Source organism: Mirounga leonina, unplaced genomic scaffold (genome assembly GCF_011800145.1).
Source record: "Mirounga leonina isolate KUSES-001 unplaced genomic scaffold, KU_Mleo_1.0 Mir_242, whole genome shotgun sequence".
In the NCBI taxonomy this organism is placed as follows: domain Eukaryota; kingdom Metazoa; phylum Chordata; class Mammalia; order Carnivora; family Phocidae; genus Mirounga; species Mirounga leonina.
In genome coordinates this window covers 1,826,805-1,845,117 of record NW_023270627.1, presented here as the reverse complement: position 1 = coordinate 1,845,117, position 18,313 = coordinate 1,826,805, and the positions used below count along the sequence as shown (strand labels likewise).

The following is an 18,313-nucleotide window of genomic DNA, read 5'->3' as shown; positions in this document are numbered from 1 at the left end:
CTCCAGGCAACCACTGATCTACTCTCTCTCACTATAGATTAGTTTACTCAGTTCTGCAATTTTTATGTAAGTAGAATCACGTACTCTTCCAACTCGGGCTTTTTTCTTAGCATTTTGAGATTCATTCATGGTACCGAGTGTATCAACAGTTTGTTCTTTTTAAATTTCTGAGTAGTATTCCATTACATGGATATACCATAATTTGTCTGTTGATGGATTTGGGGCAGTTTCAAATTTGGGAATACTATGAATAAAGCTGTTCATGAACATTCATATACAAGTCTTTTTGTGGACATTGTCTTCAATTCCCTTAGTAAGTCCCTAGGAGTGGGCCACATAATAAATATATGCTTCACTTCTGAAAACTGCCAAAATATTGTCCTAAGTGGCTATGTCATTTTACATCCCTCTCACAATGTTTGAGTTCAGTTGCCCCACATACCCAATAACTCTTCGTATTTTTATTCTTCTTAATTTTAGCTATTCTAGTGGGAGTACAGTGGCAGTTCATTGTAGTTTTAATTTGCATGTTTTCCCCTACTGGCTGATGCTATTGAACATCTTTTCATGCGCTGATACACAATTCATCTATCTCCTTTTATGTAGTTCAACTTTTGCCCATTTTAAAAACTGGGTTGTCTGGAAGCAGGTCCTTGATCAGATACATGTTTTACAAATATTTTCTCCCCATCTATGGCTTTACTTTTCATCTTCTTAATGGTGTTTCACAAAGAGCACAAGTTTTTAATTTTGATGAAATCCAACTTATCCTTTTGTTTCTTTTCTGGTTAGTGCTTTTTGTGTCCTGTCTCAGAACTCTCTGTTTACCCCCAAAGTCATATATATTTTGTTCTTGACTAGAAGTTTTACTGTCTTCGCTTTTACATGTATGTCAGTGATCTAATTGGGGTTAACTTTTCTGTGATGTAAGATAGACATAAAGATTCATTTTTGCCCATGTGGATATCTACTTGTTCAGTACCACTCAAATCACCCCACTGAATTCAAATGATCATGTTTACATGAGTATCCCAACTCTCCACTGCCTTCCATTATTATATGTATCTATCATTAAACCAATTCTATACTACCTTGATTTTTGTAGCTTTGAGTCTTATAAAATAATATAAATAATATAAAATTAATCTTTTTCAAAACTGTTTTGGTTACTCTGTGTCCTTTGCATTTCCAAATAAATTTCAGAATTAGCTTATCTATTTCTAGTAAAAAAAATGTGTTAAACCTTGCTGGAATTTTAATTGGAATTGAGCTGGATTTATATAGCAATTTGTGGCTAAGTCACATCTTAATAATACTGAGTCTTCCAATCCATAAACATAGTGTATTTCTCCATTTATTTAGGCTGTCTTCAAGCTATTAAAATAATAAGGGTATTATTTTTATTTCATTTCCCAGTTGTTTTATGGAAATACACTGATTTTTGGGGCGCCTGGGTGGCTCAGTCGTTAAGCGTCTGCCTTCGGCTCAGGTCATGATCTCAGGGTCCTGGGATCGATCCCCACATCAGGCTCCCTGCTCCACAGGGAGCCTGCTTCTCCCTCTCCCACTCCCCCTGCTTGTGTTCCCTCTCTCTGTGTCTCTCTCTGTCAAATAAATAAATAAAATCTTAAAAAAAAAAAAAAGAATAGTAAAGAAATACACTGATTTTTGTACAGTAGCCTTGTATCCTTTTATCTTATGAAAAATCTGCTAGTTCTAAAAAGTGTTTTTAGTAGATCCCTTACAGTGTCTATGTGCACAATCACACTGTCTGCAAATAGTTTTACTTTTTCCTTCCCTTTTTCCTTCCTTCCTTTTATTTCTTTTTCATGATTTATTACATTAAGTAGAGACTCCATAATATTGTTGAATAGAACTATTGAGAGCGGACATCATCACCCTGTTCCTGACCTTAGCAGTATTCAATATTTCTCCAAGTATGATTGGATAAATTTCTTTATATTCCCAGTTTTCAGAGAGATTTTATGATGAATGAGTGTTAAATTTTGTCAAATGCTTTTTTTCTGCATCTACTGAGTGATCATATGAATTTTCTCCTTTATTGTATCTTGTTAAACTGTTAAATATGTTAATTATTAATATGTTAAAATGACAATCTTTCACTTTTGGGATAACTTCAAGTTAATCATGACATTATTATCCTCTTCATATATTGACAGATTTAACTTGCTAACATTTTGTTAAGAATTTTTGTATCTACAACCATGAGGGTTATTGGTCTGAATTCCTTTCCTTATAATGTTCTTGTTTGGTAATTACCAGGCTCATACTGGCCTCATAAAAAGGCGATGGGAAATGTTCCCTCCACCTCGTCTTTTGAGTTCGTATAGAATTGGTATGATTTCTTCCTCAAACACGTTATAGAATATGTCAATGCAGCCATCAGGTTCTGGAGTCTTCTTTGTGGGGAGGTTTTTAACTACAAATTCAATTTCTTTAACCTATATGGCACTAGTCAGATTTTTTTTTTATTTCTCCTGTGGCAGTTTTGTATCTCTCAAGGTGTAATATTGTGATTGATAGTAAGAAATCATATTTAGTCTTCATCCCCATTCCCAGCACAGAGCTCCTAAAACCCTTGGAATTTCCTAAGTGGTAAGAGTAACAAAGGTGTCTTTTGTTGTGTTAATGAGGTGACTTTTGGACGGCACCTAAGGATAGGGGCTGGTTGCCAAGAGAACCAAACCTGTGATTAGAGTTGGCTTTCAATCCCACCCCTCTGACCTCAGAGGAGGAGAAAGGGGCTGGAGCTCAAATCATTTGCAATGGCTAATCATGCAATCAATTATGCACATGTAATGGAGCCTCCATAAAAATCCAAAAGGATGGGGTTCAAAAGCTTCCAGGTTGCTGAACCCGAGAGGATTTGGGGAGAGTGGTGTGCCTGGAGAGGGCATGGAAGCTCTACACCTTTCCCAGTACTTTGCCCCATGCGTCTCCCATCTGGCTGTTCCTGAGTTATATTCTTTTGTAATAAACCAGTGATCTAGTCAGTAATATGTTTCTCTGAGTTCTGTGAGTCACTCTACCAAATTAACTGAACCCAAGGAGGGGGTGGTTGGAATCTCCGATCTACAGCCGTCTACAGCTGGTGGGTCAGGCAACAAACCTGGATTCGCAATTAGTGGCTAAAGGGTGAGGGGGCAGTCTTATAGGACTGAGCCCTTAATCTGTGGGATCTGATGCTATGGTGTTATCTCCAGGTAGACAGTGTCAGAACTGAGCTGAATTGCAGGATACCCAGCTGGTGTTGGGAGAACGGCTTGGTTTGGGAACCCACTCCCCCCATATACACAAACAGATCTGAATGGGTACAGAATCCTTACACAATATCTGCTCATTTCATCTAAATTGTCAAATTTACAGACATAAGGTTGTTCATAATATTCCCTTTCTATCTTTTTAATGTCTGCAGGCTCAGAATGATGCCTCCTCTTATTTCTGATTATCGGCATTTTATATTTTACCTATTAATAACACAAACTGGTTTCTAAAGTTTGAAATCCTTTTCAGAGACTGACATAAAGTCGCTATCTGGTCGGCTGTCAATTCAAAGCCAACTAGAAAAGACATACTGTCAAAAATATGCTAAACATTTCACCACAGTTTGGCAAAATCAAGTAGTATCCACTTTCTAAGCCATGTGTTTTTGGTATCCTTATGCATCCTGAATATATATGAAAAGTTCAGAGCCTTAAGTATCTGCCTACCTTCTCCCTAGAGATCCCACTTGATCCAAACACAATGTTTCAGTAACTAGTTTAAAGTAAGAGTTAGATACAAGATTATGATCAAATAAAGACAGCCAAGAGTGGTGACAGAAGCTAAGGATTAAATAGGGAAAAATGATTCTTCTTCCAAATTCCTCACCTAAACTGAAGACAATTTGCATTATCTCTTGTCTAGAGCAGATGCAGTTCTAGTAACCATAAACTACGATTACGATATGAAGTTCTGTCACTATCTTCATCTGGGGATTCTAGTTTGGCTCATACTACCCCAAGAAAGGCTCTAGGCGTACCTAGTCTCTCCCACTAAGTCTATAGTGTAACTGTACCTACTAGTATGATTTTTAATCAACTGCACATTTTGCTAAGGCATCGCTGGTGCTCTAGGCAGCCAAAACTAGTGAGAGGCAGAAATGAAGGCAGCTAAAAAAACAAAACAAAACAAAAAAGTATATCAATTAAAAAATGGGCAAAGGACCTAAGCACACATTTCTATAAAGACATACAAATGGCCAATACGCATGTAAAGGGTGCTGAACCTCGCTAATCATCAGGAAATTGCAAACCAAAACCACAGTGAGATATCACCTCATCCTGTTAGAATGGCTATTACTAAAAAAAAAAAAAAATGCAAACAGTGTTAGTGAAAATGGGGAAAAAAGAGACCATGGCACACTGTTGCTGAGAATGTAAACTGGTACAGCCATTATATGGAGGCTCCTCAAAAAATTAAAAATAGAACTATCATATGATCCAGCAATCCCACTTCTGGGTACTTATCCAAAAGAACTGAAATCAGGATCTCGAAGATAATATTATTCAGACTTAAAAAAGAAAGAAATCCTTCCATTTGTGACAACATGAATGAACCTGGAGGATATTATGCTAAGTGAAATAAGTGAGTCGTGGAAAAGTAGATAAATACTATATGATCTCACTTATATGTGAAATCTGAAATAGACTCACAAAAGATGAGAGTACACCGCGAGGGGCTAGGAGTAGGGGAAATGGGAAGGTGATTGTCAAAGGGTACAAAGTTTCACTTATGCAAGATTCTGGAAACCTACTCCAGAGCTTAGTGCTTATAGCTAACAATACTGTATACTTAAAATTTACTAAGAGGATAGATCTTATGTTAAGAGCTCTTACCACACACACACAAAAATTGCAGTAACAATAATACAGGGGCAAGAAGAAACTTGAGGTCATGATTAACGTTTACGGTCCTCATGGAGGGAATGGTTTCATGGTGTATACTTATCCCCAAACCCACTGAGTTGTACACATTAAATATGTAAGCTTTTTACATATCAATCATACCTCAATAAAGGCATGTAAAATATTCAGAACTCTAAAATATTTGGGTATCTAACAACTAGTATAACAGGAGGAACTTTGAAGAAGCAGTGCTGGACCTCTGTTTCAACAGCTTTATATCAAAGTCAACTAGGGAAGCTGGAATTTCCTATTAACTCAGAGGCACCGTCTTTATCCTAGGAAAAGAAAGCAAAAGAGAAATCCATTCACCACTGCCATTCCTTCTTCTATTGATATATTCATACCCACTTTTTAGTGTCTCTTGAAACAGAGATTCAAGCATGGGGTCTAAACTAAACATCACTTCCTAGAAGACAAGAAATACATCGCATATATGCCATCACAGTTATCTCAAAGGCTTCTCTTAATCCTTTGAATTCAAATCATTCTCTTTTGAGATGCCTATCAACCTCGGTTATGCCTTCTTCATTTGCTTACTGGTCTCACTCTGCCAGATCCTCCTTATCTTGTCAGTGGCTTTGCTCCTTCTCCAACATCACTTTCGATGACTTCAAGAAATCCTGCTTCTTTTGCAGAATTGGCAATTGGACTCTGTGATTAGCTTACATTGTATTTGCATTATGTTATCCAGTGCATCTCACATTCCGTAAGATTGAAAGACAAGACTGATTCAACAGACAGACAGTATAGCTGCTGGTGTTAAATGAGGAAGGGTATGTAGACAGAATTCTTCTGTTGATGATTTGTTTATTATTATTATGTTAGAATACCTTCTGAAACCCTTCATGATGTATACTTAAGTAAAGAACACCAGAGATATATATATGAATGACAAATATGAAAGAGCACATACAGAGAGAGAATAAGTATACACATACTTTATTCCATTGTAACTTTTCCTATTCTTGATAGCTAATCCGAACAAATGACTATAAGATGCACAAGAGAAATTATTCTAACAGTTATTTGCTTAAAGAAAATATACCCTTCTGTAAATGACACTAAACAAATTGCTTTTATAATACAGCTAAAAGGTAACTATAGCTTCAATATGAACAGAGCCAGAGCTCTATCGCTTTAAAAATGTTAACTTTTGATCAACGTATAACATACACACAAAAATGTGTGTCACGTATCACTGTTGAATTTTAAAGTGCTCTTTGACATAAAGTTTATTTTATCCGAAAAGAATAATACTTCGGAATACTAATGACATGTAGAAATACATATGATTACAAACAGGAGAAAATTAATTACAATTTTAATCTTGAAATTTTCACTTGTTTAGTCATTTAAATTTTCTCTCCATATTTTTGCCTGTTTTCTTTACACTGATTTCAATTTGGTCGGAAAAATTCCAAAATCAGGGTACCATAAGAATTCAGACTTTGGAAGGAGCTATGAATGCCTTTTAGTCCTGTTTTTCTCAAACTTGGAAGGTCACCAGGGGATCTTTTTAAAAGTTAAGGCTTTTCAGTCTCACTTCCAGGGATTCTAATTCATTAGCTTAATGGTGGAAAGAAGAATCTGTGGTTTTATAAGTTGTCCAAGTGATTCTAATGATCACTCAGATTTGCCTGGCTTAAATTCCTACCAACACAGGAATTCTGTCTGTTATTCCCCAAGTGAAGGTCATCCTATCTGCAAAGAATACATTCAATCTCAGTTACCTTCTATTAAAAATTTTTTTCTTCTGAATACTGAGCTGAATAAATTGGCTCATCTATCTATCCACTGATCCTAGCTCTGCCCTCCATAGCCATACAGAATAAATCTTATCTCTTTCCCATATTACAATCCTTAAAAATACCTTTGTACAGGGGTTCCTGGGTGGCTCAGTCCTTAAGTGTCTGCCTTCGGCTCGGGTCATGATCCCAGGGTCCTGGGATGGAGCCCCGCATCGGCCTCCCTGCTCAGCGGGAAGCCTGCCTCTCCCTCTCCCAATCCCCCTGCTTGTGTTCCCTCTCTCGCTGTGTCTCTATCTGTCAAATAAATAAATAAAAATCTTAAAAAATAATACCTTTGTACAGTGCTTTCTAAGTTTCTTTTCCTCCATTTACAAAATTGGTAAGATATATGTATGTGTGTGTGTCTAAGTATGTATATGTCTATTTATCCACTATCCATCTACATAGAGAGACCCACATGTACAGAAGGGGTGCTGACCCCCACATGGTTCAAAATTTCTGTATAACTCTCTATTCCCCAAAACTTACTGTTGACTGGACACCTTACTGATGACAGAAACAGTCGATTAAAACATATTTTGTATATTATATGTATTATATAGTCTATTCTTACAGTGAAGTAAGCTAGAGAAAATATGTTATTAACAAAATCATAAAGAAAAGAAAATATATTTACAGTACTGTCTTGTTTTTGTCGAAAAATATCCGCATGTAAGTAGACCCACACAGTTCAAACCTGTGCTGTTCAGGGTCAACTGTATATATCTTCCCTGTGGGCAGAGAATGGTGTCTATAATATATCATTAAATGAAAACAAAAGTAAATTGAAAACATTTCCTAAAAGCATTATAATAAATATCTGATTTAAACTGGGTGCCCAGAGCATTTCCTTCCCTTCACATTCGCTAGATAGATAATGTTTCCAGAAGCCAATACGCAGAACCCAGAGGAGAAAGACTCATTGACAAGCTAACACAAGTTCTTTTAAATATAGAATCTTTACTTATTAGCAAACTTCTAGGAATTAAAGATGCCTAGATATCTTGAGGCTTAAAAAAAAAAAAAATGATACCTATTAATCCCCAAGATCATAGGAGATAAGACATATCCAGGAGAAATGTGATCACAAATCCAGCTTTCTATCTATTGATATTTAAGGATACTCTCCACATTGTAAGAAAAAAGAACATCTTGGCGCCTGGGTGGCTCAGTTGGTTAAGCGACTGCCTTCGGCCCAGGTCATGATCCTGGAGTCCCAGGATCGAGTCCCACATCGGGCTCCCTGCTCGGCGGGGAGTCTGCTTCTCCCTCTGACCCTACCCCTTCTCGTGTTCTCTCATTCTCTCTCTCTCAGATAAATAAAATCTTAAAAAAAAAAAAAAAGAACATCTTGATTTTCTTAAGAAGTTCTTAAGAAGTTCAAGATATATGAAAGATTAATGAAGTGAACAAGAGTGTAAGTCAAGAGACTAAGACTATGTCCTCACTTGGTTATAAGAAGGAAAAAGAAGTTGCGGGATCAGGAGCAGCACTCCATATGTAGCACTATTCCTGACTGCCAGATGTGGATCCAGAACAGGGGTGTGCGACAAGGGGAAAAGGCAAGAAGAAACCAATTCTGAATCAAAAACACGCCCAGTATCAAAGAGAAGACTCAACAGCAGCCAGTGTGACTAAGGAAAAGTAAATACACTCTTTAACTTGCCAGTTTTTGATAATAATAGTTTGCTCTGGTCTGCCTAAAAACTTTCCCAAAGGTAGGTGAGCATTCAGAAATATCAGATTTGGGTTCTCAATCTATTCCCTTATTCACAAATCTATACAAGGGGATTCCTTGCATATTAACAGATAACTAGAAGAAAGAGGACTTACAAAAAACAATTTCCATCACATTTAGTTTTTAAACCAAAGTACAGTGTATCCATTTGTCTCTCAGATTATTTTAGAAGTACAAAAGGCCATCTTCCAGATTTTATTGTGAAATAACCTATTTGCACAATACTCAATTTTTTTAAGAATATGAAGCTTCACTCAAAAACTATTTCGGTGGAAGCAATCCAAAATGAAGCTTTTACATGAAGATGTCTTCCTACTCCAAACCAACAGAACATACAGAAGGCTCATAAGATTTAACATATTTAATTCTTCATGGTCAATTAAAATTAGATAAATAATAGGACAATCTTTAAGTCCAATAACCTTTTTGTTTACTAATCTAATCACATCAACCAGAAAGAAAAACAAGTGCCTCCCATATGGTCTTTCAGTAACAGAAAGTAGCCGCATTCAGAAACGCATCTGTGCGTCTTTACCCACACTAGCATTGCTCACGCTGAAATCACCATATTGTTGTTAACTATCGTTAAGATGACAGGTCCCTTCACAAAGCAAAGAACAAAAGAAACGGATTATCACTTTTGTACTAGAATTATCTGACCTGGTGAAAACTAAAGAAATGAAGAAAGGATCAGAGATTCTGTAACCAAGGAATAAGGACTTCACAAAATGTTTATCTTAGAAGAAATGAATGCTAAGGAACACTGACAATGTATGGAGAAATTTTCTGCAGCCGGGGGTACTCATTTGTTGATGGCCTGTATCTAGTGATAGGGTCCCATCCAATCCATTCAAATCGGGACTTCTGCTGAAATGTCACTTCATACCTGCTGCTGCTTCTGCTAGTCTGAATTCTGGCAGGCTTTCCCTTTAATCCCAACCCGCAGCATAAAGCGTTTGACATGCAATGGTAGTACAACGAGCCTAGAATGAATCCTCGGCCTCCCCTGAAAAAAAAACACATGCTTTTAAAAAAATACTCAAGTATTGTTTTGTGTAGTATGTATCCTTCTCAAAGAGTATTTAAGTATTATTTTAAGCAGTGTAGGTTTTCTAGAAACCAGATTTCCACAAGACTAGTAACATATTGCCCATTTTAAAAAATCTGTAAATGGTGTCTTTTTATCATAGTTTTGGAATTAAGCAAAAAAGAGAAAATACAAAAATAATATAATCCCCAAATTCTCATCATCTAGAATTAACAACTGCTAACATTTTGTCATAATCAATGTCGTGATCATTTTTAACTTGTAATGAAATGTTTATATTACAAGATATTTAATAAAGAACATTAGTATATTAGCCATCCATTTTAAGAAAAAAAATTTTACCAATACAGGCGTATTGTCTTTTTATAGTTTCCCCGCCAGCCTGATTCCCCATCCACTGGTGTGTTAATTACCATTATCTCACTTCTTAGTGCAAATTATTTCATACATGTGTGCTGCACACTGGGTTACTGTTACTTGGTTACCAGCTTCCCAAAGGGAGGAAAGATGCAAAGAAAAAAGGCACCAAGATGTGAAGAGCAGTCCTAATGGAAATGGAGGTCTAGAAGACAAAATACTCACACCCTACACACTTCTGTACAATCTACATTAAGTATTCACATGTTATGTACCCATATACAAACTCAGTAACATTTTAGAATTTTTCTTAGTCTTGATTCACTCATTCATTCACTCATTGGAAAAAATATTTGTGGGCCAATAATGGGCTAGGCATTCTTCTAGGCACAGAAAATACCATGTGAACAAAACGAACTGCACTTAACACTTTTATTTTAGATACATGATCTACCCAAACAAATAAGCAAAATCAGATGGATAAGCATGTTACATGGAGAGTAAGTGACAGGGGAGAAAAACACAGCAAGGAAGGAGGGCAGGTTGTGTCGTGGGAGAAGGAGAGAGGAGTTCAATAAACTCAATGGTCAGCAAAGGCCTCACTCAGGTGACCTCAAGGCAAAACCTCAAGGAGATGAGGAAGCGAGCCCTGGGGACGCCTGAGCGGGGACAGTGCTCCAAGTGGACGGAACAGCTAGTGGTGGGAAGGCTCTGGGGAATGCCATACCCAGTGTGTGTGCACAAGAGTCCAGAATGGCTAGTACAGAGTGAGGACAGTGAGTGAGAGCAGCAGGAGGTGAGATTCGGGAGGTGGGAGGGCAAACTGTGCAGGGCTTTGCAGCGTACGGAAGAACTTCGGCTTTTAACCCTGAGGGAAATGAGAAGCCTCCTGAGGAATGTGAGCAAAGGAGTGATATGCTCTGATTTACAGAAGGTCCACTCTGGTTCCTGTGTGGAGAACAGACTCGAGGCTGGCAAGCACTTGAAGCTGTGAAGACAGTCAACCAGATTTGCATGGTATGCATGAGGGAGATCAAAGATCACTCCAAGAAGCCTGACCTGGAAGGCAGGAGGGCCAGTGCTGGAGAGGAGGAGAAAACTAGGAAGGTGGGCAGGAAGAGATGTAGAGAATCAGGAGTTCGGTTTTCGATATGCCTCTTTACTATTCAAGTGGAGACTGAGTGGTCAGGTGGACGTAGGAATCTGAATTCAAGGGATATAGAGACCAAATGGGTGGAGACAACACACACACACACAAATATATAGACATAAGTATGGATTATCAGTATATACTTGATGTTTAAAGTCATGATAGTGAGCAGAGAGAGAAGAAAAGAGGGTCAAACTCTGATGTATATGAAGATTTAGCAGGCCAGAAAGTTGAGGAAATCCAGGTACTGAGAAGTGAGAAGGAGGGATCAGTGAGGTAGGCGGATAATCAAGACAGTACAGGGTACTGAATCTAAGTGAACAGTGAATAAAATTAAAGCCCTTCCTACATATTCATTAATTCAACACTATTTACTGAGCACCTACTATGAGCCAGACATAGAAGAAGCAAACATGGTGCCTGTTCTTACAGGGGTTGCAGTCCAGGGGGGAATAGAGATAAATAACTTGCAAGCACTATTCCTGATAAAGTACAGGGTGTTTTGGGATAATGCTCTGGGGCAGCTAATCCAGTCTTGGAGGGTCAGGAAAGGCTTTCCTGAGGAAGTGATGTTGAAGAAGAGACCAGAACGATGAGGAAAATCAGGCATGGAGGAGAGAGGGGTGGAGGAGGGGCAGGTGGAAGGAAGGGTGGGAGAAAACAGCATTTGCAAGGACCCAAAGTGGAGAGGCTTGTGGAACGGACAGCATAGGAAGCACAGGAAGTGTGGGAGAAGGGCGGGCCAGATTATTTACTGTCCTTGCAGACTTCTCAGGAGTTTGAACTTTATCCCAAAGGCAACGGGAAGCCAGAAAATTGTTTTACACAGGGGTACGTAACAATCGGCCTTCGATTTCAGGAGGAGCACGGTAACTATGGCAGGGGTAGAGTGCTGCTCAAGGCTGGGCAACTGGGAAAGTAGTTAGGAAGCCTGGCCGGCCGGTGGCTCAACACCGAGATGCAGCTGACCTGAACTCAGGTAGTGGCGGTGGGATGTGGAATGCAGACTCGACAGGACTTTGGATAGGAGGAATGAGGAGAGAGGAGGGTCAAGGATGATAACCTGGTTTTTGACTGGGACAGATAAGGAGATAGCTGTGCTACTCACTAAAAGAAGCAAGAGGGGAAGGTTGCTGGTAGGAGTAGAATTTGTTAAGTTTGAAATGCCTGTGGGCAATTAAAAAAAACCCACAAAACTGTTTAGTAAATAGGCAAAAGGCTACATAGGTCTGGAGATCCAACTACAAAACCTGTGATTGAGCTATAAATTTGTGGAGTCCCCAGCATGCAGAGTAAAGCCATGAGAAAGCGTAAAATGAAACCCAGACAGTGAAAAAGAGAAGAGAAGAGGAATGGCAAAAGCCTGGCTCTACGTAAAGCCCACGTGAAAGGGGCAGAGAGGACGAGGAACCCCAGGGAGAGAGAGAGAAAGCAGAAGAGCGCCTGAGAAGGAACAAGGGAGTCTGAGATAAAAGCAAAGTGCACAGTATTCCAGAAAGAGGAGCAAAAGTATGAATCCTCATGAGTTCATACACAGAAAAATGCCTTGCTGTATTATTTACATTATTCCAAAATCAACCTACAATTATCTTTCATCAGCTGTAATACTCAGTCATAGGATAATCTTAGGCTGGATGAAGAAGCCAGACATAAAATGAAATAAATTAATAAATAATACTGATTAGCATCAGTAAACACATTTAACAACAGACAATGAAAGTGCTAAAAATTCTATTACTGGGCAATACTATTGCCTACAGATAAAAAGTAATAAAAATATTAGAAATAGGAAAAATAGGGGCGTCTGGGTGGCTCAGTCGGTTAAGTGGTTAAACGTCTGCCTTCGGCTCAGGTCATGATCCAGGTCCTGGGATCAGCCCTGTGCAGGGAATCCCTGCTCAACGGGGAGTCTGCTTCTCCCTCTCCCTCTGCCCCTCCCCCTGCTTGTGCGCCCACTCTCTCTGTCAAATAAATGAATAAAACCTTAAAAAAAAAATAGGAAAAATAATGTGGTCTAAAAAGCTGAGGAATAAGTTTTCACCTTTGGTTAAAAAAAAAAAAGAGGCAAGCTGAACCTTGAAGGATGAGCTCTATAGGATATGAAAGGGGTGATCATATCACCAAGGATTCAGGGTCTAAATTAAGCGATTCTGCGAGCAAAGCCACTCAAGGCGAGATGTCGGAATAGTTCACAGACCAGACTGTACACAGACACACACCAAAACACACTTACCAGCTCAGAGTGAGTGATACGATTATTTGCAGACATGCAAAGTCTATAACTCTGCATGAGTAGAATTGTGCCATCCTTACTGTACAATCCCAAGATACAGTCTACTGAATTGTCACAATTCATTATTTGAAGAGGATTGTTTGTTAGTTGTTTGGTTTTTAACCTTCCAGTATATCCTTGGGGAGGGGTGCTTATATTTATTCATGTACCAACACAATTAGATTCTAATATATAAGATGAACAAGTTTCTGAATGTTCTTCAACAAAGCAGTAGCCCTTATTTATAAAAGGTGGAATTAACTAACTAGATAAGTCATGAATCAGAGATTCCTATTAATTTACTATATCAGTTTCTTCTGTCCTGCACAGTTAAGTTTTTTGGCTGATTAACAACATTAATATTAAGACATATATGCTCGTGTCTTCATTAGTTAAAAACACACGTAAATTTACAAACACACATTTAGCTATTGGTTTCTAAAAGTTTTTAAAGAATGACCGTATACAACTCTAGAATGTAATACTTCTAATAAAATTAAGCACAAAAATTAAGTGCAGTGTTCAAAGACTTGAATAGATATCAACCCAAAGTATTCCAGTGGCAACTCTCTCTTTATTACTAGTAAATACTCACAAGATTTAAAGTGCATCAGAAGTATCAATGAGAGCTAAATATACAACAATGAAACAGGCAATAATTACTCCTTAAACTGAGATTTTAAAATGCTGTCTGACAGCATACAGCCCCTTTATTTCCATTCCCACATATTAAGCAAAAAATACCTACCTATTCTTTAAAAATCCAAAGAATATGATAGCTTTATACCAAACTCAAGTTCTGTGTATAATCTTTAAATGAGCAAAATACAGGCAATATACTGTTTTCTTGGTCCCCAAACTACAAATAATATGTCTATGCCAGCAGTAACAGTCAAATGAAAATAAATTTCACAGCCCTTAAAAAAATACATAACTGTCAGTGTTAATGTAAGCAAGTCTGCAACTGGAAACACTGCTCCCTAGCCAAGGACAAGATGTATCTATTATAAATTCTTGGTTTTGGGAGATCCCTTAAATGATTAAAAAAAAAAAAACAACAACAACAACCAAAAAACAAATAATATTAGTTTTTGCAAATATAATGCAAATAGCATGCTAATTAAAGTATTCACAAGACAAAGACAAATGACGCTTTGGGACCACAGTACATATTATTATGTAACTACAATACACATTAAGCAATCTCCAAGTTGGAGGTAGGCCTTCCAAAAGGAGTTATTATGGTTTACCATGATCAGAGGATTGTGGTGTTATACTTAATCACGTTTTCACCTGCAAGCAGGTGTTTACAGGTGTCAAAAAGTAAAACACTGATTCTAACTGTAAACTTCTAGTTCTATGGAGTTGTACAGTACCCACCTCCCTGTATTTTCTGCATAAACTTTCTAATCCTGTATGAAGTGAGCTGTATGAAGTGAGCTACATGAAGCAAGTTTCTCTGCATGCTTTAAAAACAAAAATTTAACTTGACTCATTTTTATTAAAATGCCAAAACTCACACACTCAAGAACTAGACCTTGTTTCGATGGCCGTGAAGTTAAAATTTAACACTTACAAGGTACAAAAGAAATAGTGAGAGTAAAGCCTCTTTGGGGGATGTTACTGTAATCTATTCAATCCTTCAATAAAAATATAGACGGCTCAAAAGTAAAGTTTAAAGGGTAACAATATTCAGTACATTTAGCAAGCAAATTACAGAAACCAATAACCAAGTAAACACAATACAGTCGTTACAGAATGAAATATAACATATAGAGACTATATATATATACATATATAAAGAGAAGAAAGAATATAAGAGGCAACAGGGCATATGGGTGTCATAAATCAATGGATTTTCTGATTTCTGTCCTGCCTGCTCAAAAAATTTCAGGAAGCCTGGCATATAATCATCTGAGCCTTCCCAAAGATGATGGTCTAAAGGCAATGCAAGCCACCTGACACCCCAGGGCAGCTCACAGAACTTCTGAGCAGTGAAAAGAAGGGCATAAATAAAAGAACAGTAATGTCAGGAGATTTTTCAGGGAGTTGGAATTACAACTCTATAAATCTGTTTTTCAGGGCTATGCTTAAACTGTCCACGGGAAAAGACTTGTTTTTCTACCCAGAGTAGAGATCCACATCAACAGCAAGCCAGAATACTCATCAAAGCCAAAGTGAGACTGAGGTCCCGTTACAACAAGCATACCCGCTGCTGTCTCTCCACCTCTGGTAGCCAATCTTGCATACATACCCACCAAATGCACAAAGGCATCCCCTAACCGGCCCAACTCCAAAACTACTGGAGGATGGGAACTGAAGGAAAAGAGAGACACTTGCAGTATTCCCAGTCACCTGAAATGGGAGAATGCCCTACTCTGAGGTGATGCATGGGCAAGATGGGGAATTTCAAAGTGAAGAAACCCTTCTTGCAGAAGAATCACTGGAAGTTCCTGGAAACAAAAATGGGCAAGGTTGCACCGCCCTAGGGTCAAGCTGGGACACTCCCACAAATCAGCCCAAAGGCCCCAAAGCCTCTCCCGAGGTCCATGGCAGCTGACCCACCCCACTCCACCCCACCCCACCGGCAGGACACCTTGTAGACAGTGGCCCAAAGATGCTGCCTCTGTGCTTACCTCACAGGTGGGGGACCCGCAGGCCTTGAGCTTGTCACCATCTCCCTCCGGTAGACCAGTCCGACGTGTGGCCATCATTTCATTTCAAATTACAAAGAAGGGACCAACCCTTTGGAGTCCACATTGGGGGGGCGGAATGCCACCACACACCAAAAAGGGAAGAATTCCACACCAGGCTCCGAGGAGGTGCAGGGCTGGTGAAACAAGTAATGCGCCTGGGGAATGAAATGTTTTTATGAAGCCCCTTCAAAACGCCCTGATGGATTTCTTCGGACTTCAACTGACTTCACCGTCTTCGTCCATTTCTCGAGACTTAAAAAACAAAGAAGACGGGTCTTCTTGGCAGCTAATGAGGCCAACTGCAGAAAGCGGTCCCCCTCCTCCTCCCAGCGCTACTCCGTGACCAAGAGGAATGTGAGTGGGTCGCGAAGGCTCGAGCGTCAGCTCCCAAAGAGATCTCTCCTGGAACAGGGAATAGTTAAGGGCATGAACTTTCTCCGGACGCTGACCTTAGCCTTGCCACAAGTCTACACCAAGTTCGCGGTTCCAACACTTAGAAAGATTATTCGGTCCCTGCTGATGAACCTCACGCACGAAAAGAGGAAATAATCCTCCCAGACAAAACAGAAAGAAAAAAGGAAAAACCTATAAATCAGGGGAAAAAATGAGAAGCATCGGAACTGCACGGTGGTTGCGTCAAACACGCCTGGTTGGTGTGCAGCCTTCAGGAAAAAAAAAAATTCCCTTTTCAAGTGCATTTTAATTAATGTATTTTCTGGGCAGAAGAGAGAGTGTATAGGCTCTTGGGCATCACCCAGATACGTACACTTAACGGAAGTTTTCTCCCCACGAGATCAAAATGTAATACTTTTCCAAAACCGTGATCGCTCCCCTACACCCCCCACCAAAATAAAAACAAAAAGCCAGCCTCGGAGGCGGGCAGCGCCGGCTCGGCCGGCGTTTGCTGGCGGGCGGGGTAAGTCCGGGCGCCCGCAGCCGTGCCCCTGCGCCCCGAGGCTGCCCCCGAGGAGGCGGCTGTTTTGCTTGGCCCGCGGCGGCGCTGGGCGGGGAGGTGTGCGCGGCCGCGGGTGGGACCCGGGCGCAACTCCCTCTCCGGGGCATTATTCGGGAGCGACAAAAATGAAGCCGCAGCCCGGGCAACTTTTATTTACTTGCTGCTCCCCAAACTACCATTCGACACACTATCTTTCCCTTTCCCTGGGGCCACCTAGGGAAGACAAAAAAAAAAAAAAAGGGAAAAAGAAAACCACCACCCACCTACCACTATTTCCTCCGCCCCTTCCAGAGGCGGGTCGGTAATCTCGATCTCCCGGGAAGGGAGACCCAAATATGTACTTTTAAAACAAGGTGTCGGGAGACCCGGGGGGAAAACAAAAAACAAGGGGCTTACCCTTCCCGGCCCGCTTGGCCCAGCTTCCGAGGCGCGGCGGCGAGCAGGAGCGGGGACGCGGGGCCGGGCGCCGGGCCCGGCCGGGACACGCTAGGCCGCAGGCTCGGTTAATATTCATGAGCGGACGGGAGGCGCCCCTCCTCCACGGCCGGCCGGCCGGACCCCGACGCCCGCCGCCGGCCTTTGTGCCCTTCCCTCCTTCCTCCGGCCCTCCCTCGCTCCGCACACGCGGGCGCGGCCCCTCCGCCCCCGCCGGGTGCCCGCCGCGGGCTCCCTCCGGCCCCGCGCCAGCGCCGGGCGGGGTGGCCTGAGGTGGCGGGAAGGGAGGGAGCCCGCGGCGAGCCGGGCTCTCCACCCGCCCGCGGGCGCTGCGCCCTCTCGGCTACGGCGGAAAGTAAAACAGACACGCACCGGAGAAAGCGGGGGCGACTGGATCCGCTCGGGGCTGGCTGGCCCCAGGCAGCGCGCCCCGCACGCCCGGCGCGAGCCGGACCGAGCGGGAGGACGATCCGGCGCTGCCCCGCCGCCGCCGCGCTCCGAGGCCGCCGCCCCCGGCCGGCCGCTCCCAGGCACCGCCGCGACCTGCCCCGGCCGGCCCCGGGCTCTCGGCCGCCGCGGGAGGGCGTGGGGCGGGGCGGCGGCCGCCGGACTCTCCCCTCGCCTCGCCGGGCCGGGCCGGGGCCGCGCTCGGGCGCCCGCGATCGCCAAGTGACAGAAGTGCCTCGCTCCGCCGCCGCGCCGAGCTGTTTCCCGGGGGCGGATTTCTCGCTTCTTCCTCCCTGGATCCACCTCCTCCCACTCCACCTCCTTCCCCTCCCCTCCCCAGGGGAGGCTCTGAGGCTGAATATTTTCTGTCTTGAATAATACGGTCCCGGGAACCGACGCTGGGGAAGGGGGATTAGCCCGGGTAGGGGGTACTCGCCAACCCCCTCCCAAGGCGTCTCCGA

The 18,313-nt window shown here is 41.4% G+C and overlaps 1 protein-coding gene across 1 annotated transcript in view; it reads right to left on the bottom strand.

The window, feature by feature from the left end:
* The window catches only part of ARHGAP21 (Rho GTPase activating protein 21), a 124,612-nt gene extending 106,658 nt beyond the window's left edge, over positions 1 to 17,954 (bottom strand). Inside the window, 1 exon segment of the mRNA XM_035029499.1 lies at positions 17,778 to 17,954. The gene's annotated coding sequence lies outside the window, so the exon portion shown is untranslated.
* Positions 17,955 to 18,313: the final 359 nt, after the last annotated feature.